This window comes from Lissotriton helveticus, chromosome 5_1 (genome assembly GCF_964261635.1).
Source record: "Lissotriton helveticus chromosome 5_1, aLisHel1.1, whole genome shotgun sequence".
Taxonomy (NCBI): Eukaryota; Metazoa; Chordata; class Amphibia; order Caudata; family Salamandridae; genus Lissotriton; species Lissotriton helveticus.
In genome coordinates, this window is record NC_136065.1 from 1,617,613,049 (window position 1) to 1,617,636,562 (window position 23,514).

The 23,514-nt window shown below is 44.6% G+C and overlaps 1 long non-coding RNA gene across 1 annotated transcript in view; it reads left to right on the forward strand.

Annotated features, from left to right (window-relative positions):
* The first annotated feature begins 2,264 nt into the window (after window positions 1-2,264).
* The window catches only part of LOC144753736 (uncharacterized), a 109,017-nt gene continuing 87,767 nt past the window's right edge, over window positions 2,265-23,514 (forward strand). The window contains exons 1-2 of the long non-coding RNA XR_013594504.1: window positions 2,265-2,350; window positions 2,470-2,550. This is a non-coding gene — a long non-coding RNA (uncharacterized LOC144753736). The remainder of the gene's footprint in view (window positions 2,351-2,469; window positions 2,551-23,514) is intronic.

A 23,514-nucleotide genomic window follows, 5' to 3' on the forward strand; every position in this document is an offset into this window, starting at 1 on the left:
AGCCACTATAGTGCCCATCCTAAAAAAGCCCGGCGCTGACCCGTCCATCTCAGCCAACTACCGCCCAATTTCCCTGCTGCCCTACCTGGGCAAGGTGCTGGAACGCCATGCCACCGCGGTTTTCAGCGCCCACGTAGAGGCTAATGGGGGATTGGCCTCCCGCCAGGCTGGCTTTCGCCCCAGGCACTCGACCGAATCAGTTGTGGTTTCGGTCTTGGATACCCTCAGGAAGGGTATGGACAATAACAATCATCAGGCGCTGGTACTTCTCGATCTCTCTGCCGCCTTTGACACGGTTGACCATACCATCTTATTGTCCCGTGTCAAGGCGGCTGGAATTGAGGGTTCAGCCCTGATTTGGCTGTCCTCCTTCCTGAGGGACCGCACTCAGGCGGTCCGACTAGGAGACTTTACGACCACTCCACTTCCTGTCACTTGTGGTGTCCGCCAGGGATCTTCTCTTTCTCCTTTATTATTTAACCTCTATATCTCTCCCCTCATTTTCGCTCTTCAGCAGCTGGAAGTCACCGTGTACAATTATGCCGACGACCTCCAGCTCATCTTTGACCTGTCTTCCTCTCCTCTTTCTGTCTCTAACTTTCAGTCTACCATGACTTTCATCAGGGACTGGATGAACCACAACCATCTTAAATTGAACCCGGACAAAACCGAGTTGGTTCTCACCGGTGGTTCGTCCAGTCCCTGGAATTCCCGATTCTGGCCCTCCTCTCTTGGTCCCTCCCCCACCCCCTCAACCGCAGTTAAGACACTGGGGGTTAAAATCAACAACCAGCTCACCCTCCACTCACAAATTAGCACTGTGGTCTCCTCCTGTTTCCTCACCCTCCGAACTATTCACACTGTTTCCCGCTTCTTCACCCCACAGGCACTTAAGTTGATCATGGCCGCACTGGTGATTTCGAGGTTAGACTATGCCAATGCCATCTACAACGGCATTCCAGCATATAGCCTGCGGAGACTCCAGATGGTTCAGAACCAGGCGGCCCGGCTGGTCTATGGTCTCCCGCGTTATCACCACTCCACACCCCTCTTCAGAGACCTTCACTGGCTCCCTGTTAGGGAACGTTCCCTGTTCAAGACCGGCTGTATGGTGTTCCAGGCCCGTCAAGGCACTGCCCCTGCTTTCATTTCCTCGTTAATAAAGGAGTACGTCCCTACCAGAGAGCTTCGCTCCTCCTCCAAATCCTTCCTTCAAATCCCACGTTTCAAACGTAAAAAGTGGGGTGGAACTAACTTCGCTACCCTTGCCCCCACGTTTTGGAACTCCCTTCCTGACCACCTCCGCTCTGCAACTCACTATCTTTCTTTTCGTAAAGATTTAAAAACGTTTCTTTTCAAACAAGCCTTCCCTGTGTAATTCCCCCTCTTGCCCACGACAGGTTTAATTTTTCCTCAGGTGTCGAACTATCCACTAGCGCCAAGAAACCGTACGGTGCACGCTGCGCTTTATAAATTTTTTAAATTAGAAATTAGAATGACCGTGATGAGATATGGGCATTAATAAATCCTTGATTAGACTGTGATGAGATTCCTTGTGACATTGCTGAACCATTGTTCTGCTTTTATGTATTTGTTTGTTATTTGTAATTATTTGCTGAAATTGTAATCACTTCTTGTGTATTAAGTAGGTGACTATTTGAATATATATTGTATATGCCTTATGAGATAATGGTGTAGTATGTACATTGCTGATGAATATGTTATCGGACACACAATATGATTGTGGTACCATTTACTGTATGTTTTATACATGTCTGTGAATTGTGTGGATTTACTGTCCGTCTCTGTGCCCGATAGGTCTCTGCCTCCCGATCCGCCTCCGTTTTTTACCCTTGTTCCCTTCATGGGAACCTTTTGTAAACCTTGTTTGTGGAATTTTGAAGCATGTAGAAAGCATTTAGGCACTAACACTGAAGAATATAGTACTGGGATCATGTGTTTTCGTGTGCTCACAGTTCAGGAATTCTTTTGGAAAGTAACTTGTGATATATCATTTTTTTCGTTTTTTTAGTTGATAATGTATGCACAAATAAGTAGAGACGCTACACTTTAGCTTAGGTTAGTGTTGCAACCCCCTACCTTGGATCCAGACATAGGCACCTGAGAGAGAGTCGGTACATTGGTTGCCTGCATTCCGTTTTGAGCACTACTAGCAGTTTGGTGCTTTTGTCCGCTCTCTATGTTTTTGGTTTAACGCTGCGGTCACATGGGACACGACGTAGTCAGCTCGCTATAGAGAAAGTTCGGGTGTGTGTGTGTGTCCAGTTTTTCCTGACCACGATGGCGGCCCTGTGTGTTGTAGAGTAAAGGAACATCACATACAGCGAAGGTAAAGTAAGCGCGGTGATACGCTTTATTTTCCAGCCTAGATGTGGTGTAACCTTGATTTCCCACGGTGGCCATACGAGACTGGCACTTATGGTGCGTTTTTATACTATTTGTTTGTAGTGACCCTTGGAAAGTTGACAGCTTGTAGAAAAGACTAATTTGGATGTGAATGAAGACGCACCCCTGCCAGGGAGTCATAAGGTAGGAGACTTCGAGCAGGGTTCATGTGTATGCATATGGAAACTCTAGGCAAAAAAGGGGGGGTTAGATAAGGACTATTAGGTGTCTGTGCTAGTACTTACGAGCGTGTTTACTTTGTCCCTCAGAAATAGTGATTGTACCCTAAATGATTGTTCTCCTGCCGCTGCCGGATTGAGCTTGCTTGTAAGTAACAGGACCCGGACAACAAGGGTATATATGATTCTGCATGCCATTGATGTAGCAATAAATTGCTTTATTCAGCTTTGGCTGTTTCCTTTCACCTTCTGTGTCGTTCTACAAGCATGTAGAACTGGTGATTGGGTTACCTGGTTACTTTATTTTTGCTTTACTGTAAGAGCCGGTCTTGACATAGGGTGGAACCTCTGAATGTCACATTCTCTCTTTTCTTGATCTGCTGTGTTTTTGTTTCGTTCTGGACACACCACGCTTTTTGTTTTATTTTCTGAGCACAATGGGTGCAGGAGACGGATCGGTTTTGGTGGGCTTGAAGGCACAGAGTGTATGATCGGATCTCCAAATCTAGACCTTTATATTGTATTATATGTATTTTTAGGTTGTTTATCGCCCTGTCCTGAAGAGGCCAGACTTATTGGAAGGCCGAAACGCGACCGGAGATTAATGCCTTGTGACACACTTTTGGATTTAGGTTCTGCAAATCTGTGCACTGAACCAGTGGTGTCAGACTACCTCCGAGTGCACCCCCTAGAGTTAATAGGAGGGCACTTAGCTGTTGCTACATTTGTTCTTTGAGGGTGAAAAACTATTTAGTTTTTTGTTTTGTTTTTCATTTTTTGTCAAAATTGTTTGTGTTGATTTCTGTTGTACATAGGTGTGTATATAGATATGTATATAGTGTTGTATGATGGATTAAGCGTTGGCTAAACACTTCTTGTTTTGTAAGAGAAAAAAAGAGAATAAGAAATAAGAGAAAAATAATTTATCCCGAGTTAGCAAAACGCTACGTAGGGAAAAATGTGCTTTCCTTGTCATAAAGGTGGAGTACTTGGAGTACTTGGGACACTCCCTTTCTTCTGAAGGTGTAAAACTCAAAAAAGATGTGCTTGCTTCTATAAGGTTGGCTCCCATTCCAAGCAAAAGGGATCAATTGCATTTCTTCCTTGGGTTAATTGAGTATTACTCCAAGTTTGTGAGGAACTTTGCAAGTAAAACAGAACCTTTGAAGGTACTTATGAGGAAGGGGGTAAACTTTGCATGGGAACCAGGTCAGAAGACTTGTTTTGAAAACATCAAGCATGAGATTTGTGATGCAGGAATTCTTTTGCCTTTTGAACCATTGTCGTAGTTGATGCCAGTGACACTGGTATTGGAGCTGTCTTGTCTCAGAATGATGGTACTTCAGAAAAAACTGTGGCATTTGCTTCACGCACCTTGACAGCTATTGAACGTCATTAGTCCGTAACTGAGAAAGAGACTTTAGCTGCCACCTGGGGTGTGGAATAATTCAGAACGTATGTTTGTGGGGCGAATGATTCTTCTCTAGACTGACCACAAGCCTCTGTTGAAAATGTTGCCACCAGGTGGGGCAGGGAAAGGGTCAGCCAGACTAGCTCGCCTGGCTTCCAGGTTGCAGGAGTACAACTTCCAGGTTGAGCTGATTTCTGGTTCACGCAAAGTTAAGGCAGGTTGCTTGTCGCGTTTGCCTTTGGAGTGGGAAAAAGTGGAAACAATTGGTGTGACCAAGAGTGCAAGGGAAGGAGCCATTGCTAGTGTGGAAGATGCGGTTCAGTGGAGTTGTGGTGTGGTTAGCAAAGAAGAGTGGGTGGATGCCATGCTGCAAGATGAGGTTCTGAAGTGTGTTTTTAACCTCATACTCAAAGGTGGATTAAGAGTGAGCACTTTGCCTTGTAATGTGAGACGTTTTAATGCTGTTATTTATGAATTATCCATTGTTGCAGACCAGATTGTTATGCGGGGTGATAAGATTGTTCCTTCGTTTGGCATTCGTAAGAGGTTATTTGACATAGACCATGAAGGACCCCTGGGACAGACTATTACTAAAAAAGTTTAAGATGCAAATTCTGGTGGCCCAGAATGGATGGTAAGATGGTTGTTTGGGTTGAAAGGTGCAGTGTATGCAGTGTGTATGGAAGAGGTTGAAGGTCAGGCCACAGTCTGTCCCGAGTTCCATCCAGGATCCTTGTGTGGTTTGGCAAGGCGTTTGCCTTCATTTAATTAGACCTATGCCAGGTGTTCATCCCAACAAGAGATTTGGCATGTTGTCATGGATGTTCACTCTAGATGGTTGATCAAGTAACCTTCTTCCCGAAATTACTACTAGAGTCACCATAAAATTGTTGCACAGTATGTTTAAAGAAGAATGTTATCCCACTGTCCTTATAACAGACAATGGCACACAGTTGACTTCTGGTGAAATGTGTGAATGTTTACGTAATTGTGGGATTAAACATTCTCTCACTGCAATTTATAATCCCCGATCCAATGGTATCGTGGAGAGATCTAACTGTATGATTAAGGAAGCAATAGGTCTTGCTCTTGCCAACAACCTGGATGTTGACGAAACCTTGAACAAATTAGTCTGGGCTTTCCGCACCACAGAAAATTCTACTACAGGTGTAGTTCCTCTTGTTGCCATGCATGGAAGGAAACCCTCATCTAGGTTAGTACCCTCTTGAGTCTGAAAGTTTTTGGAAGGGAAGTGTGTGTGTGTGTGTGTGTGTGTGTTAGTGATGAATCTACACCCACTTCTGCACCCACTCTTGTTCATTCCCAGTTGAAGTCCTCCACCAATATTTAAGTAGGAGATTGGGTCAAAGTCAGATCTGGTCATTGTATTCAGGGTCTGAGTAAGTTCTGTGGTCCTTTTCAGGTTCAGGAGATTCACAAGTGGCACGTTGCGTTGACTAATGGAAGAAGTAGAATTTACACAGAGTGGCCAAGTACTGCTCATGAGACAAACCACCCAGGACTATTGTAGGTAGAGATGCTTGCTCAGGTTATATGTTGGTGCCTGATCTCCAATTATTGAACAGTTCTCGTGCGTGTACAGAGATGAGAGCGACTTGTCCTGGTGGTGACAACTTGGGTGTTCACCAGACTCTCAGTGATTAGAGTCAAGATTGACACCTTTCTCAAGTTGCTTAACGGTGTCAGGGACCCTTATGGGTCAGGGGGCCTCCTCACCACTTGCAGGATTTCCTGGTGGGATAGTCCTTCCCCCATTGCTCTCTGCATTTCCTTCCGGGTCTTAGTACTAGCAACTTTTGCAATGCTTCATCCTCCTGTAGGGTGTGTTGTTGCTTTTCTACCTTCTTGTTTTACCATGTTTAATGCTGATGGTTCTTACCTCTCCTTTGCATACTTATGTATTTCTTTTGTATCTTTCTTTCTCATCTGCAATTGTTCCCACTGCTTCTTTTTTCTTCATTTGTGCTTACAGTTCATTATTGTTCGGTTCTAACTGTGTGTAGAAGGAAGGAGGGTGTGTTATGATTTAACTTGTGTTTGAGGCCGTATGCCTCTGTAGACTCTCACTGTACAAGTGTTTCACTGTGATGTGGTATTCCTTGCGACTGAGGCACAAGGGACGCTGCTACGCTATGTGATTGTGAGGAACTACCAACTGATAATGTTACCTGCCTTTGTGTCATATTTATGTACAACATAGTTCTTACCCCAGCAAACACGATGCTGGATAAGCAAAAGACGGGTGTCTTTATTGAGGGGGACTATTCTAGAGAAACAAATAAAAGTCTCTACTATGCTGAGGTTGGCGGGAATTGGGCTGTGTAATTACAAAGTTACTGAAGTAGAAGATTCACATGAATGAAAATGCACTGAAGTCCCACCCATAAATGGAGGCACTTCAATCGGAGCACTATATTGTGCTATGCAAATGCTATGTGTATGTTTAAACATTTGTTTGGGTGGGTTTTCTGCATTTTTCCCTAAGATTTTCGTTCTACTGCTAATTATTCTTTTTATTATTCATGTCATTCTATCTGAGGTCATGTCTGATGGAAAAAAAATAAATAAAAAAAAATAAAAAAATTAATAAATAAATAAAACAACTAGAGAGGGAGGGAAGAGACAGGACACTCTCAGTCCCCCAAATAATTATGTCAAACAACAAAAGAGTGTCGTCAGAAGAGAATATAGTTAAGCACAGTTTTTGAGAAAGATCTAACCTCTATATCCTTTCCCAGGGTGTGCCATTGTCGCCACCACCCCCCTCCCGAGACCCATGGGGTGTGGATCTTTTAAATAACAAGTGAGAACTTCTCTACCTATTTTAAACCTTTTGATTAGTGCTAACCTTTATTACCACCCGTCCCGCATTCTGGCACATTGATCGCTGAACCACGAGTGATGTTAATTCAACTATCCTGACAGTCGGCGATCGTGTTCTTTTGCCTCAATGCATGCCCCGAGACTGCCTGTACCCCAGGACAGCGTTTCAGGCATTAATGTAGCATTATATGGCACCACGGGCACGCACGCATATTGACTAGCCCAAGCACAGTGCACTGAGATCAGTTATTGCAAAATTCGTTCCAGTCCTACAATATTAATGTCATGTTGTTGTCTTCAATGTGTGTTTGTCATTTTCTTTCAGACCACAGGTTCCTCAAATTCTGAAGGAACACCCACTTTTTCTGGTTTGTTCTTTTTGCACCTATTTCTACACAGAATTTTAACTTTCATGTCCTCTGGTAAGGGTGGGCCTTAGCGCGCCTACACCACCAAGATACACTGCTACACGGTCCTGATGAAAGCCCAGTAAAATCTACACATATATGGGCAGAAACATGTCGACCCCACTCTAAGTGGAAATACCCAACACATTAGTTGGTAAATTTCCCGACACATATATTTTAACTAATGCCTGGCTGACCACAGAATAAAGTTTTTTGTATGGTACAGCTCGTTGGCATTTTTTAATTCACTTATGTTTTCACACTATTGTCACGAAAACCCAGCTCCGCTGTAACCTGGCGTTGTAGCACACCAGGGAAGCATTCGGCTTCTCCTGGTGGGCCCGATGATGAAGCATGTCACCACCCAGGGTGGTGAGTGAGGGCTTCTAGAGAAATCCCAAAATGACCTCCACTGTGAACTTTTAGGTTGATTTCATCTTTCTCAAAAACTGTGCTTAACTATATTCTCTTCTGACTACACTCTTTTGTTGTTTGACATAGTCATGCCTGATTGGACATCAGCATTTGTGCTCCTTTTTGGCTACTGATCCTATTTGAAACAGAACAAATACAGACAGAAAATAGCGGCACCTTATAAAAAGATGTTTGGCTACAGAAGCTGGCTTGCCACTGCAATGACAACCTGCTCAACTGCCACCATCCAAAAGCTGGAAAAAATCCAACAAACAACAGCATGATGTACATAAGAGGTGCAGAAAATCAAAGTCTGCAACTTAAATTTGTTGTTTACTGCCTCTGTATCTTCCAGGCCTAGCCACTAGCGAATGAACTGTAACCACCATTAATATATGCCCACCTGCCCCTGCATGAAGGGTAGTAGTCGCACCAGATGCACCACAACTGATGCCTTCATACGTAGCATCTCCACTGTCACCCTGACTAACAGCAACCCTATCAATGTCAGCAGAACGCTCTCACCAAACCACGCACTTATCCACTAATAGAACTTCCTTCACCATGAGTTATCTGCAAGGGCAAGGATTGCACTGACGTAGCCAGCTGGAGTGTACTGAAAGGTGGAACCGATTCTAAAGTGTAGAAGTTATGTCTGTCAGCAGAGCTCGATTGGTTGGAGATATGACATTTGTTGATGGAATTAGCGTTTTGAGTGGAATTGAATCAACAACAAACTATGTGAGTGTATTCACTAATTAAGTAAAGGGCAATCATTCATGTCTTTAAAGGCAAGACAGCTTCTTTTGAACTAAATCTGCTCATTCTCCACAAACCATTTCATACTCCTTAAGGCCACCTCAGCCATTGGAGCGCAGTGACGTTCTCTGAATCACATTCAGAGTTCAAAGTCATTTCTCAGCGTCATCGACAGGTTTTCTTACTTTAGATTATAATCTGGAAAGTTATGAAAATCTTTGGGAAGAGGGTGAAACAAATGTGTCTGATTAAACATTCTAAGGCTCATACAAATTGTGACATCCACTGTAAAGACAGCTATTTGAAGTTAGTTAGAATCAGGGCTGGACTGACTGTAGTGGACCTGTAGGCCACCAGGGTGGGGGTGGTTTTAGGCCCTGGGGAGCTGTTTCTGTTACCGGGGCCCGGCAATTCCGCCCCCTGTAACAAAATTGGCTGAAACTGACCGTAGCAAACACCACCTTCCCCCTTCCAGGGGGGCTGGTGGTGAAGTTTCCCAGGGCCGGTTTCAGTTCCCAGTTCGGCCCTGATTAGAATGCATTTAATTCCAGTAAGGACCAGGCAATAGCCGAGAGAGAAAAAGCATATGTCTTTTTAATATCAGGACCAGAATATCTTTGCATCGGTCCCATATAGAGGGCCATATTCACAAAATGCACTTTGTTGTACTTTTTGTAGTGCTTGAAATCGCACTACAAATGAAAAAGAATTAGCTTTGCGGAAAATTCACCAAAACTATGCATAGTTACGCAAAATGCAAACCCATCATTTTGTGCTGTATTTTAGCCCAAAATGCTTCCTTAAATAAATTTTCAAGACAAAGGGCCATATGTAGGTAATCTCTATGTACCGATTCTTAAATACCGAATTTTACCGATTCGGTATTTAAGAATCGGGCTGGAGGCCCATAGGAATGAATGGGAAGCCATTCACCATTACCGATTCGGTAAATACCGAATCAGTAATAGGGGGAACATATTCAAGGGTGGCAGGAGCTCCAACTCTCTCCTCCTCATTCCCTTAAAAATGCGTAAACAAACGACTGCTGCCCGCTCTTTTGCTGGAAACACCCCAAAAATCTGGAACGCCATCCCAATCAACGTCAGAACCACCCTTTCCTTTCCAAAATTCAAAAGTCTCCTTAAAACTCTCTACCTCAACCGTGCCTTCCGGAACGCAATTACGTGATGCTCTTGCCTCCTCCTGGCTGGCTCCCATCAGCGCTCCCTCAACGGGTAGCCACGTGGCATCGCACAGCCACTTCCTACCTATTCCATTCTTAGCCCCCCGGCTGACACCACAAAACAAACTTCTCCACCTCCAGTCGTGCCTTCCTTGGACCTTAATACCACCTCCTGACCCCTCCGCCTCTATGGCTCACCTGAGGCTACATCGTCCCTTCTACCTCAATCGGCTCACCGTGAAGACCCAAGAGAACTGTAAAGTCTGTTTTTGAACTTTTTCTCCCTCAACCAGCCTCCCTCTGACATTCAGCTGAACTCTGTAATGATTCCATTTGAACCTTTCCTGTCTCTCTCCTTGCCTTATCATTTATTTTTGCCTCCTCCTCATCTTGTTGTAAAGCGCTCCAATGCCCTCGGGTCTGGCCAGCGCTATAGAAAACTTCCAAAATAAAAAAATAAATAAAAATTGACACCTTGTTGCACCCCTGAATCGTACATGTGTGCACATGTGGTACACATACATGCCCTAAGGGCATGTATGTCTGCCACATGGCACAAAATTGCTTTTTTAAAGGTTTTTGATATTTACCACCAACTTGTAGTTGGAGGTAAATAACGAATCCTTAAATCAAAAATGCACTCACTTGAGTGCTCCCTACATAGGATTTTAGGATTCGATAATTTACCGATTCAGTATTTTAAGGAATCTGTAATTTACCGAATCCTTAAATTACCGAATCGGTAAATTACTGAACCCTAAAATCAAGCCACCTACTCTAGAAAAAGCTAAATACCGGTCGGTAACGACAAATTTACCGATTTTCGGCCGTTACCGGCCAGTATTAAGCTACCTACGTATGGCCCAAATGTGAACAATAGCTCCTGCATTCTGTTGTATCTATGTGTTTGTGGTAAATGTTTCCCAGGCATGGCATATAACTACATGATGTAGTGTAATGGCTAGATTTTGGGAACTTCGCATAGCAAGCACAATAAAAAAAAATTCAAAAATCCACAAAATTTCACTCAGGTCGTCAATTTTCCTCTGTTAAATATGAGTAAAGTGCCTCTACTCCAACTTAAAACATGGCTAAATTGGCTTAACCCTAAGAAACGTATTTAACTTGTCTCTAGAGTATGATATAGAATAGATAGCCAGGGTCAGGAAGTTAAATGTCATCTGTGGACTGCAGCACCTATTGTGCAATCCACAGAGTGAGCCTAAGAAAAATGGCTTCAGGCCTTCCATGTGTATGGCAACTGGAGTAGCCTAAAATAGACATCTGTTCTCAATTCCGTTGATATGACCCTTTTGACGAGCAGAAAAGCATGATTTTGAACATTTACGCTATTTTAAAGGAACACTGGTCCCTACAAAAACAGTCAGAATTAAGAATACACAGAATTGTCATGAACACACGTCACAATCACAGTATCATATTTAGAAAATAATATTTAATACACATTCCCAAAATATAGTGGGTCATGCCAAGAACCTCAGGAATAAGTATCATGGGACAGAAAAGCACGAGTATCAATCCATGTCAGATTACATACAATCACAAGACAGTCCTATCTGATTATATAGATATTATAGAGTTAGTATGTGCAGTCGACGCTGTCGCAGGGATCCTGCTCTCACACAGAACTGTGCATAGAGACTTGAAACCCCAGTAAATTAGGATGTGCCAAAACTCACCTTAGTACCCAAAATCCCCTACCAGACTAGCAATCAGTGTCTCATTGGTTCTTACAAACTCACAATGATTTAGAAACCAAGAACATGGACTTAGTATACCTCAGGGAACGTGGAACACATGAACACTCTTTCGTTATACTATCATACCAGTCCAAAACGAGGAGTGAATAAAGACACGTGCAGGTTTGAAATGTTTATTTCTAATGCAGTGTTCTCAAGCGCAGTATCTTAGCTGTTACAAGCAAATATATTAAAGGAAACAAGGCTATCAGCATAGTTACTATTCAATAAAATACAAAGGGTGAAAGCATGTTTAAATGCTAAAGAGAAAAGGTCTAAAAAGCACCTCAGTTTACACTCCCTTGCTAGTACATTATATTATATCTACAGAAGGTCTTTTTGGGTTTAGAAGGGCGGGCCCATACCTCTGGTCTTAGTAGAAATGGATCACATCTCTTCTGCACTAACTCTCTGCATGCAAATATTCGTCAAAGTGTGTGTGCATGCTCTGTGCAGTGCAGTATTAAATGCGCCTAAAGCCAGAGTTGGCCGCAGCTGCATATGTGTTATGTCTAGAACGTGCGCAGATCAGACCTCACAACAACCACTGTGTTGAAATAACCTTGAAGGCCTCGGCACTCACTGTTCAGACATAGCTTACCAAGCAAAGCTGATACAATAGCAAAACATATTATTCTCTTGTGAAGCAAAATATTCTACTAGGCTCAAAGCTCTAATAACAATATGTGCCGTGTGCAGAAGCAGCAGCAGAAAGGAGCAATGAATGTCTGCGATCCGCGTTGGGAATCAACCTCTCACAAACGTCAGGTATTTTCACATAAGGAACTTTTTCAGGACTTAAGTGGTATGAATACTTCGAAGGGAATCCCTTTGGATATTTACTTCCCTTCTCAGTCGCAGCAACAGCTGCCAAGATATCATCATCAATCTTACTTTTGGAACGTGTAACTGCTGCAACCAAATATGACGATACTGCTGATTTCGCTGGCTCATCTGCCAACGAATTGCCAACAGCGTGGACTCCTACGCGCTGATGACCTAAAGTGTGAATTACAAGCATGAGTGACAACTGCTCTTTAAGCTCAACCACTCGGACCCAGATCATTTTATGTTTTATTGTGCTACCCTTGGAGTCACGAAAATCATTCGGAATCCAAAAGAAGAGGTTCTCATTGTAAGACTGGACACAGTAGTAAGAATCACTCACAATAAGAGTCGTCACACTAGGATCAGCGTACTCCAATGCAAGCATCAGAGCATGAAGCTCTGCCAATTGTGTGGTGCAGTCCCCTAGAGTCTGCGTGTGCACGACTCTGGACTTGAACTCATCATTCACCATGGCACCTACCACAATGGTGCAATCGGAAATGTATGCGAGTTTAGACCCATGCGCAACTTGTGCTGAACCATCAGTTTATATAATGCAATGCAAATCCTCCAAAGGCCGCATAGCCAAAGGTGCAGGATGAGCAAATTCATATTGCAAAAACTCCTGCGACTGTAAGGAGGCATCAAAAATAAACATGACATCCAGAGATGTCAATGATGATGCCCATTGTATCCAACAAGGGTGCAAAGACTTAGAATTTGGCACACTGGCTTTCGTCACTGCCTCTAGTGCAGGATACGGGGTAGCAACCAACATGCGTTTTCCCTGCGACAGTGCGCGTTCCTTAAGAATCGCCATCTGCACTGCTGTCAAAACTTTATCCACAGAGGAAAATCGCATTTCAGCCGAAGTGTACAAGTGTGACTTGTAAGCAATAGGTACTGTGTCTCCTTAGTTAAAAGTAAGTTAAGTGAAACCCACCACGCCAGGGATGATTCTTATCACCAGGTTGGTGTGGTTATCATGAGTCAGTAAGAATTTAGATTCTAAAAGATCAGCCTGCAAAGATCGCAGCATGGCTGAGTGTTCTGGCAGCCAGCACGATTTGGTAAAAGTAGGTTGTATCAAAGCATACAAAGGCTTGATACGCTGGACATATTCAGGAATGGATGTAAGCCCGAAATTCAAAAATCCCAGCAAGGACTGTAATTTTTTCAGAGTTGTGCGCATATCTCCAAGAAGTGAGGAGCCAATCCTCGACCTTCATTGTTGAGCTTATAGCCCAGGAACAACACTGTGTACTCTGCAATGTGAGACTTTGCAAAGTTGAATTTGTGACCGAAGTCCGCAAAGTTACAAATTATGCGGTCAACGTGACACAGATGCACCCAAAGCTCGTCATCTGTGAGATATATGTCATCCACATATGAACACCCATCCGTGTCCACTCTCTCTAAGAGAGAGACAATACGGGCAGCAAACACGCCTGGACTATTCTTGTAGCCCATTGGTAAACGATTGTATTGGCGCTGTTTGCCGCCACTTGTAAAACTGGTCCATTGGGAACTTAGACCATCTAAATTGTGGGCAAAAAACCATTGGAAATGTCAACTGTGGTTTTAAACCTTTTACGCACAAGACTATCCACTAAAGCAGAGCCGTGGGTATTCTGTACTGCACAGGTACGGCAATTCGAGAAAAGATGCCGGTAATCCAAAACCAAACAGAACGAGCCGTCTGGCTTGGTCACAGTAAAAAGAGGGTTATTCATCGGTGACACACAAGTTTCAATTACACCTTGATATTCCAATTGTTCAAGGATTTCCGCAACGGAAGCCTTAGCTTCGCTTCGGATGGGATATTGAGGTTGAGGCTGGGGCATAGAATGTAAGGGTATCTCGTGGTGTGGGGAAAATGTATCCCAACCACAGGGTGTACGGTAGAGAGCCAGCGCAAGGGCTTTAGCCCACTCTTCTGCAAAATTCAGCACATGCTTCTTCGAGACAGTGTGCGCGAAACTAAGGAGGATTACCTCCTCCCCTATCGGAGCTGCGAGAACAAAAGGTGGGGGCCAATCAGCCTCCGCTAACAAAATGTCATATGTAGTCGTAAGATTTTCCCAAAATACCCCTTTTATGGTACGTTGTATGTCACCTTCAATTAAACGGACTATTTCATATATTCTATCAGGAAGAGCTACTCTAGCGTCAGCTGGCTCCACAACAACTTATCGGTCAGTCGCTGTCACCTTCTGTAGTGGACTCAGGGCCTCTCGCACTATGGTAATCTCTGCCGCACTGTCCAGCAAGGTCAGAGCCCATGTCTGATTCCGAAGCTGCGTTCTCACCATCTGTGGCATATCTCGCTGTTAAAGCGGCAACTTTCTTTTTCTGAAACGGGTATTTTCGGTGTTGAATCGTCCTGCTTGCCTTTACTGTCTTTCGGGCGGGGCTGGTCGCGTCCCTGCTGGCCACCCCGACCTCTGCCGCCTCCTCCACCACCAGTCAAGGAGGCCGATGATTCCTGAAAAGAACGAGGATTGCGTTGTTCAGAAACCTGAAAACAATCAGGTGATTTTATCGTTGCGCAATCGCGCAAGTCATAAATACGTTCTGTAGGTGCAGGCACCGGAGATGCAGGACGAGACTCCTGTTTCTGCTGTTGTTGCTTACCCTATTTTTGTTGTTTTTTCGGCTAATTTTGCTTCTTAGCCTTGGGCTGTTCGTCACTCTCTGACTTCTGCCTTTGGCGTTGTTTTTTCTCTTTTGTTGAGAAAGGCTTGATTCTCAAACTATTACGGCCTACGGTTTTAGAGGCCGCCACAATAATTCTTGGTAACTGCCGGGGTTTGTCCGCATCGGGTACAGCCAGCAAAGCATTAGACACCTGAAAGCTCACTGCATCTCCCTTGAAATTCGCAAGTAAGAGATCTGAAACTACGTCAAAAGTGCCGCTTAGGCGCATACCCAATTCAACCGCTGCCTCAGGTCCGTGCTCATCTTGAACACGCTTATTGACTGTTGGAAGGACAGTCATTGATGGTGTGCCGAAGCACCTCGTATAGATGGCCGCAAAGATCTTACCCCAAGACTCACAGTCACCAGCTTCGGGGATCAAGTCTTTTGGCATGCTAATTGTCAGAATCCTGTGTTTTTCACCAGGAGTCGTGTTAGGAAATACTGCTTCCAGCTGGTCAAACTTCTCGGCAAGCCAGAAAGAAAAATCATCCTTATTCTGGGGGAGCTTGCCCATTACTGTGTTCACCATCACAGGACTGAGCTTCTTTCCGCCCTAACTGGCTGGAAGCGCTGCAACACCTGGGGCCCTGCCCGGGAGATTGCGGGTAATGTACTGCACTAACGACCTAATCACGCTAATTGCGAATAGATGTAGTCGTCTTAAATCTGCAAGGGGACACGCCCCTGTTGAGTATGCGCTGTAAATCCAGCCAAAACAGGCCAAGTTGCGCCTGGAATGGACAAAGGACCTAACCTCGGAGTTAACAAAGAGTGGGGTAGAGCGCCACTAAACCAAACTCGGTGCTGCCAAGCATTAATAGGAACTTCCTGTGTCCTATAGGGAACATATTCCTGTGGCATGGCAGTAGGAGTGTACGTGTCGAACACATTAGTATTTGCATTCACAGCCGGGAAGGTCACCCACGAGTAAAAAATGTTGTATGGGTAAGCTACTTCCGCACTCACCACCATGATCACAGCCATGCCATCCACTGGAACATTATAAGTCTGCAAATGATTGCGAACCGCAATCCGACTATGCTGCAGAATTTCAACGGCATTAGCCATAGTGACACAGTAAGAAAGTGGTACAAGAAAAAACTATGTAGCACAACTGGGTAGTAATTCAAGGAAACCGTTTAGAAAGAATCAAGCTTGAATAGACCTATATTACTATAGGTAGGTTTGTCTGACACCACTGTCAACCGGAAACAATAGCGAAGGGGTTAAGGACTGAATGAAGTACTACTCAAGTGTCATGTAATAAGACCATGGGCGCCATGTCGCAGGGATCCTGCTCTCACACAGAACTGTGCATAGAGACTTGGAACCTCAGTGAATTAGGGTGTGCCAAAACTCACCTTAGTACCCAAAATCCCCTACCAGACTAGCAATCAGTGTCTCATTGGCTCTTACAAACTCCCAATGATTTAGACAACCCAGAACATGGACTTAGTACACCTCAGGTAACGTGGAACACATGGACAATCTTTCGTTATACTATCATACCAGTCCAAAACGAGGAGTGAATGAAGACACGTGCAGGTTTGAAATGTTTATTTCTAATGCAGTGTTCTTAAGCGCAGTATCTTAGCTGTTACAAGCAAACATATTATAAGAAACAAAGTTATCAGCATAGCTACTAGTCCATAAAATACAAAGGGTGAAAGCATGTTTAATTGCTAAAGGGAAAAGGTCTGAAAAGCACCTCAGTTTACCCTCCCTTGCTAGTATATTATATTATATCTACAGAAGGTCTCTTTGGGTTTAGAAAGGCGGGCCCATATCTCTGGTCTTAGTAGAAATGGATCACATCTCTTCTGCACAAACTCTCTGCATGCGAATATTCGTCAAAGTGTGTGTGCATGCTCTGCGCAGTGCAGTATTAAACGCGCCTAAAGCCAGAGTTGGCCGCAGCTGCATATGTGTTATGTCTAGAACGTGCGCAGATCAGACCTCACAACAACCACTGTGTTGAAATAACCTTGAAGGCCTCGGCACTCACTGTTTAGACATAGCTTACCAAGCAAAGCTGATACAATAGCAAAACATATTTTTCTAGTGTGAAGCAAAATATTCTACTAGGCTCAAAGCTCTAATAACAATATGTGCCATGTGCAGAAGCAGCAGAAAAGTAAAATGGCGTTTAAACTTCTATTAAGCTCATGCTAACTTAACACAGTGTGAAGGCAAAGCCTATCTATATGACAATGCCATTTCGATCATATAACATTACAAGGATCATCATAAGGGCATTGCTATTAAATGCCTGATAAACAACTGCCAATAATCATTAAAGCTGTCACAAGGCATGTGGCAATCCTCTGCCTCTGTATAATCAACATGGGGAGCCCTTAATGCTGGCCAATCCCAATCCAACTAGACTAAGGGAATCAAGAACATGTGTCTGCTGAGCAAGACCATAGCCTGAATTAAAAGAACCAAACAGTGCCTTAACACATATCCACCGCCGGGCACAGCACATATCTTTCTTCTTAGATATCTGAACATACGCATAAAAAGCGTGTGTGGAGCATGTCAAATTAGGCTTTTAATGGCAGTGTCTGCTTATGGAAGAGTCCAAACACCAGAGTGCGATCAGCCCAGTGCCTCGAGTATTACCACCAGAGTAGCACGCTATTCAAGGCTCCGGACTGATCGCACCCTGGTGTTATATTTGTGTTGATAACAATTGAGTGTATTCTAAATAAAGTATGCTCTTCGCAGGGACCAGGGCTCCTTTAAAATAGCTCATACCCATGCTCCCTTAGATTCCCTTGTTTGTTTGTAATATAAATATTAATATTTCACCCTTAGAACACCATGTTGTCATAAAAAAAGCGTGCCCAATATTTAAAAGTGTAGCGTGTGCTAAAGTATAATAGGCATGATCTAGCTGTGATTAGACCCGAAAAGCTATTTTCACTGTGAGGGCTGTAGTTGAATGATGATTCCTAGAACTGTCAAAATCCTGATTATAAAATGTAATCAGTAATGTTTGACAGTAACTAGCAACAAAAGTCATTCAAAGTCTTTTTTGGTACTTAACCCCTTCGCTGCTAGGCCTTTTCCCCCCCTGTGCTAAGCCTTTTTTTCTGCTATTTAAGGTAGTGAGTGCTTAGGCCCCTGTAACTTTTTCACCACATAAGGTATCCACGCCAATTTTGCGTCCTTTTCTTCCAACATCATGGGGATTCTAAGGGTACCCAGGGTTTGTGGATTCCCTTGGAGGGGTCCCAGAAATTTGCCAAATTACAGCAACATTTTTTCTTTTTTTTGGGAAAAATGGGAAAAACGGGCCACAAATGAAAGCGTCTGGGTTTTTCCCTGCAAATGTTATCAAAAAAGGTTTTGTGGGGCTGAAGTCACCATTTTTCCAGCTTTTAGGAAATGACAGACATTTGTCAGAAAACCAACATTTTTTACAGAGTTTTGGCATTTTTCTGGGACATAGCCAATTTTAGCTTTTTTATGTGCTTTCAACCTCCTTCCAGTAGTTTTGCTAGATTTCCCTAGGTGCCGGCAGAGCTAGGGTTAAAAAACTACAGCTAGGCACTTTGCCAAAAAAGGGTCAGTTTTCACTGTGAAAATGTGGTGTGTCCACATTGCCTTCCTGGGCATTTTTCCCGTCGCGGGCACTAGGCCTTCCCACGCAAGTGAGGTACCATTTTTCTTGGAAGACTTTGGAGAACGCGGGGTGGGTGGAATTTTGTGGATCCTCGCAGATTCCAGAACTTTCCCCCACAGAAATGTGAGGAAAATATGTATTTTAGGAAACACTTTTTAAGGTGTGGAAGGGATTCTGGGTAACAGAACCTGGTGAGAGCCAGTCAAGTTACCCCATCCTGGATTCCCCTGGGTTTCTAGTTTGCAAAAATGTACAGGTTTGCTAGGTTTTCCTATGTGTCTGCTACGCTAGGGCCCAAAATCGACAGGTAAGCATATTGCTAAAAACAAATCCATGCCTAGTCGGCTTTCTGCTGCCCGGGGTGGGGATTTTGGGGGTGGGTTTGACCGATATGCCCGAAGGGGGGCAAAAACACTTTGGCTATTTTTTTGGGGGGTGGGGGCATTGGTATGCCCATTCTGGGCAGGCCCCACCTCTACACATAAAACAGCAAGCGTAATTGTTGGCGCCTAGTGGGCTTTTTGCCCTCCGGGGGGCAGATTGGGGGCTACTGCCCCATCTTCACCAGGGGGTGCAGAAATGCTGTAATTGTTGCAGGTGGGGGGTTTTGGGCGGCCTCCACCCTAATAAAAATGTGCCCATAAAAATCCTAGGCATCTAGTGGGTTTTTAGCCCCCCCGGGGGGCAGATTGGAGGCTACTGCCCCATCTGCCCTCCAGGAGGGGCAGGAAGGCTGTTATTTTTGTGGGGGAGGGGATTGGGGGCTAATGCCCCCATCTGTCCCCCAGGGGGGCAGAAATCCCACTAGACACCAGGGATTTTTTGGGGCAAATTTTAATTAGGGTGGGGGCTGTCCAAAAGGGCATGCCAATGCCCCCACCCTAATTAAAATTTGCCCTAAACTCCTTGACGTCTAGTGGGCTTTTTACCCCCCGGGGGGCAAATTGGGGGCTACTGCCCCATTTGCCCCACAGGGGGAGCAGGAAATCTTATTTTTGTGGGGAAGGGGGTGGGGCATGGGCAAGCCCATTTTTGGAGCCCCCGCCATAATTCAAATATGCCCCAAAAAATCCCTATTTAGTAAATATTGGGGTTGAACCCATATAGTCAACGGGACCTGGGTATTTATTCGGTATAAGAAGAGAGGGGTCCCAGACACAACACAACAAATTCCACAATTCGAAATAAAGTACATGGGAATATTTCACAAAAAGGTCAAGTCAAGGTGCAACGTGTTTTAATTTTCACAGCACCGTTGCTAAATATTCATTAGCTAATGAATATTTAGCAACGGTGCTGTGAAAATTAAAACACGTTGCACCTTGACTTGACCTTTTTGTGAAATATTCCCATGTACTTTATTTCGAATTGTGGAATTTGTTGTGTTGTGTCTGGGACCCCTCTCTTCTTATACCAAAAAATCCCTGGCATCTAATGGGCTTTTTGCCCCCTCGGCGGGGCACATTGTGGGATAATGCCCCCATATGCCCCCCAGGGGGGGCAGAAAGTCCACTAGAAGCCAGGTTGATTTTTGGGAAAATTGTAATTGGGGTGGGGCTGCCCAAAATGGGCATGCCAATGCCCCCACCCTAATTAAAATGTACCCAAACAAATCCCTGGCGTCTAGTGGCCTTTTAGCCCCCACCCTAATTCAAATTTGCCCCCCAAAAATCCCTGGCATCTAGTGGGCTTTTTGCCCCCCCCACTGGAGCAGATCAGGGGCTAATGCCCCATCTGCCCCCCAGGGGGGCAGAACATCCACTAGACGCCAGGGAGTTTTTTGGGCAAATTTAATTAGGGTGGGGGCTGCCCAAAATGGGCATGCCAATGCCCCCACCCTAATTAAAATGTGCCCCATAAAATCACTGGTGTCTACTCGGCTTTTTGCCCACCAGGGTGGCAGATTAGGGGCTACTGCCCCATCTGCCCCCATGTGGGGGGCAAGAAGGCTTTTATTTTTGCAGGGGGAGGAGGTGGGGGCATGGGCATGCCCGTTTTGAGAGCCGCCACCCTAATTCAAATTTGCTCCCAAAAAGTCCTTGGGGTCTAGTGGGGTTTTTGCTCCCCCCGGCGGGGCAGATTGAGGGCTAATGCCCCCATCTGTCCCCCAGGGGGGCAGAAAGTCCACTAGACGCCAGGGAGTTTTTTGGGCACATTTTAATTAGGGTGGGGATGCCCAAAATGGGCATTCCAATGACCCCACCCTCATTAAAATTTTCCCCAAATAATCCCTGGCCTCTAGTGACCTTTTTGCTCCCCGGGGGGGCTGATTGGGGAATACTGCCCCATCTGCCATCCAGGGGGGGCAGGAAGGCTTTTGTTTTCTGTGGTGGAGTGGGTGGGGGCATGGGCATGCCCGTTTTGGGATCCCCCACCCTAAATCAAATTTGCCGCAAAAAAATCCCTGGCGTCTAGTGGCCTTTTTGCCCCCCCCCCCCACGGGGGGTCAGATTAGGGGCTACTGCCCCATCTGCCCCCCAAGGGGGGCAGGAAGGCTTTTATTTTTGCAGGGGGAGGGGGTGGGGACATGGGCATGCCCGTTTTGGGAGACCCCACCCTAATCCAAATTTGCCCCAAAAAAATCCCTGACGTCTAGTGGGATTTTTGCTCCACCTGGCGGGGAAGATTGGGGGCTAATACCCCCATGTGCCCCTCAGGGGGCATTTTGGCTTTTTATTAGGTACCGAGTATATAGCAATTATTGTGAGAAAATGAATACATGAAAAAATCGATACGAAAGACACCTATGTATTTCTGAAATGGAAACAAATTATAGAGTTTACAAACAGTACATATTTGCAAATTTTCGAAATTGGGAATACTCTTACTACCATGAGAATTATCGGTCATTTTTCTAAAGGACTTCTTTTTTACACAATGTCTTTCATTTGGAAGGCAGAAATGCATCAAAAATCAATAGGTAATAGAAGCTGCTTTACAAATATGAATTACCCTGAGTCTCCCGATAAAAATGGTACCCCACGTGTGTGAGTAGGCATAGTGCCCACGATAGGAAATGGCTCAAAACCCAACGTGAACACACCACATTTTCACAATGAAAATATACCCTTTTATTGCGAAGTGTTTAGCTGTAGTTTTTGGACACTAGCTCTGCTGGCACCTAGGGAAACCTAGCAAACCTATGCATTTTGGAAAACTAGACACCCAGGGGAATCCAGTACGGGGTGACTTGACTGCCTCCCACCAGGTTCTGTTACCCAGAATCCCTTGCAAACCTAAATAATTGTCAAAAAAAAGACATTTTCCCCACATTTCTGTGGTGGAAAGTCTTGGAATCTGCATGGATCCACAAATTTCCACGCACCCCATGTTCCCTAAAGTCCTACAAGAAAATTTTTACCTCACTTGTGTGGGTTGGCCTGATGCCTGCGACAGGAAACGGCGCAATACGCAAAGTGGTCACACCTTAATTTCGCTGTGAAAAAAGACCCTGTTTTGGCAAAGTGCCTAGCTGTAATTTTTGAACCATAGCTCTGCCAGCACCTAGGGAAACCTAGAAAAAATATACATTTCTTGAAACTAGACACCCAGGGTAATCCAGGATGGGGTGACTTGAATGCCTCCCACCAGGTTCTGTTACCCAGAATCCGTTGCAAACCTAAACAATTGTCTAAAAAAACTAATTTTACCCATATTTCTGTGGTCTAAAGTTCTGGAACCTGCGTGGATCTACAAATTTTCACCCACCCCCCCATTCCCCAAAGTCTTCCGAGAAAAATGGTACCTCACTTGTGTGGGTTGGCTTAGTGCCCACGACAGGAAACGGCACAAACTGGAACGTGGTCACACCACCTCAATTTCGCAGTGAAAAATGACCCTTTTACGATTTCCCCATGATATATGTGTCTCCTGGAGACAAAAAATGTCTGGTTGTATCAAACGTATTTCGTGCATCACTTTCCTACGTTTTACCACATTATTCAACCCACAAACATTAAAGGAACATATTCTAAAATTTGTACCAGCCATTTTTTTTTATTTTTTTTTACTTAAAGCAATAAATGATAACCATCCCTTGAGACCAGAGCCTTTCATCTCGATATCTCTCACATCTTGTCGGTCTTGAACTGAGTTTTCCCCCTTTTCAAACCCCCTCCTCCGTGCACCCTCCCCCCGCCCAACAGTCCCCAGAGCACCCCCTCCCCCACCCCAGTGACCCTCCCCCAACAGTAAGGCATTAGGGCCTATTGCCCCTGGATGTGTGTGAGAGTACCTCCATTGGCTGTGGAGATCCTTATCAAAAATAGAATAGAAAACCCTGAGATTCCAAAATATAGAATAGAATAGTCAAATAATAGTCAGATCTATGTCATCTCAGGGTAATGAGTTCAGGTATTCTTTGGCTGAATCTTCCGTTGTAAAGAATCGATTTTGCCCTTTGTAAATCGTAGCAGGTTGCAAAAGGAACACTTGCACCTCTTTTGCCTGTAATGCAGGAATTAGTTGACGATGTCGCCACCGGTTCTCAACAGTAGCATGACAGTAATCGGGGCGGACGAAAAATTCCACCCCCAAACCTGACCTCTTTTTATCTGGTCGTGCAAGATCGTACAGTAGCTGTCTAGCCAAGAAGTTGTTAAGGGAAATTAGAATAGCCCGCGGATATCGAGCGCCTTGGTTCGCTCGTACTGGTTGTGACCGAAATGGGAAACGATGAGCCCGTTGGATTTCTTGCGCCCATTGCCACTCCTTAACTTCGGGAAATGCATCATTGAATAAATCTATAACGAACTGGCGCACATCTTGGCCTTCACGGCCCTCGGGCACACCCAGAATGCGTAAATTATTACGCCGTAGCCTGTTTTCTAAATCGGTCAATTTTGAATTAACATCGAGCTTTTGAGCCTTGATTTCCTTAATATCGCTTTGGTTTTGAACCATTTGATCTTCGAGTACAGAAATACGCCCTTCTGCTTCAATCATTCTGTCCGTAAAGTCATTACAGGATTTTGCTAATCGACGGACAGTATTCTG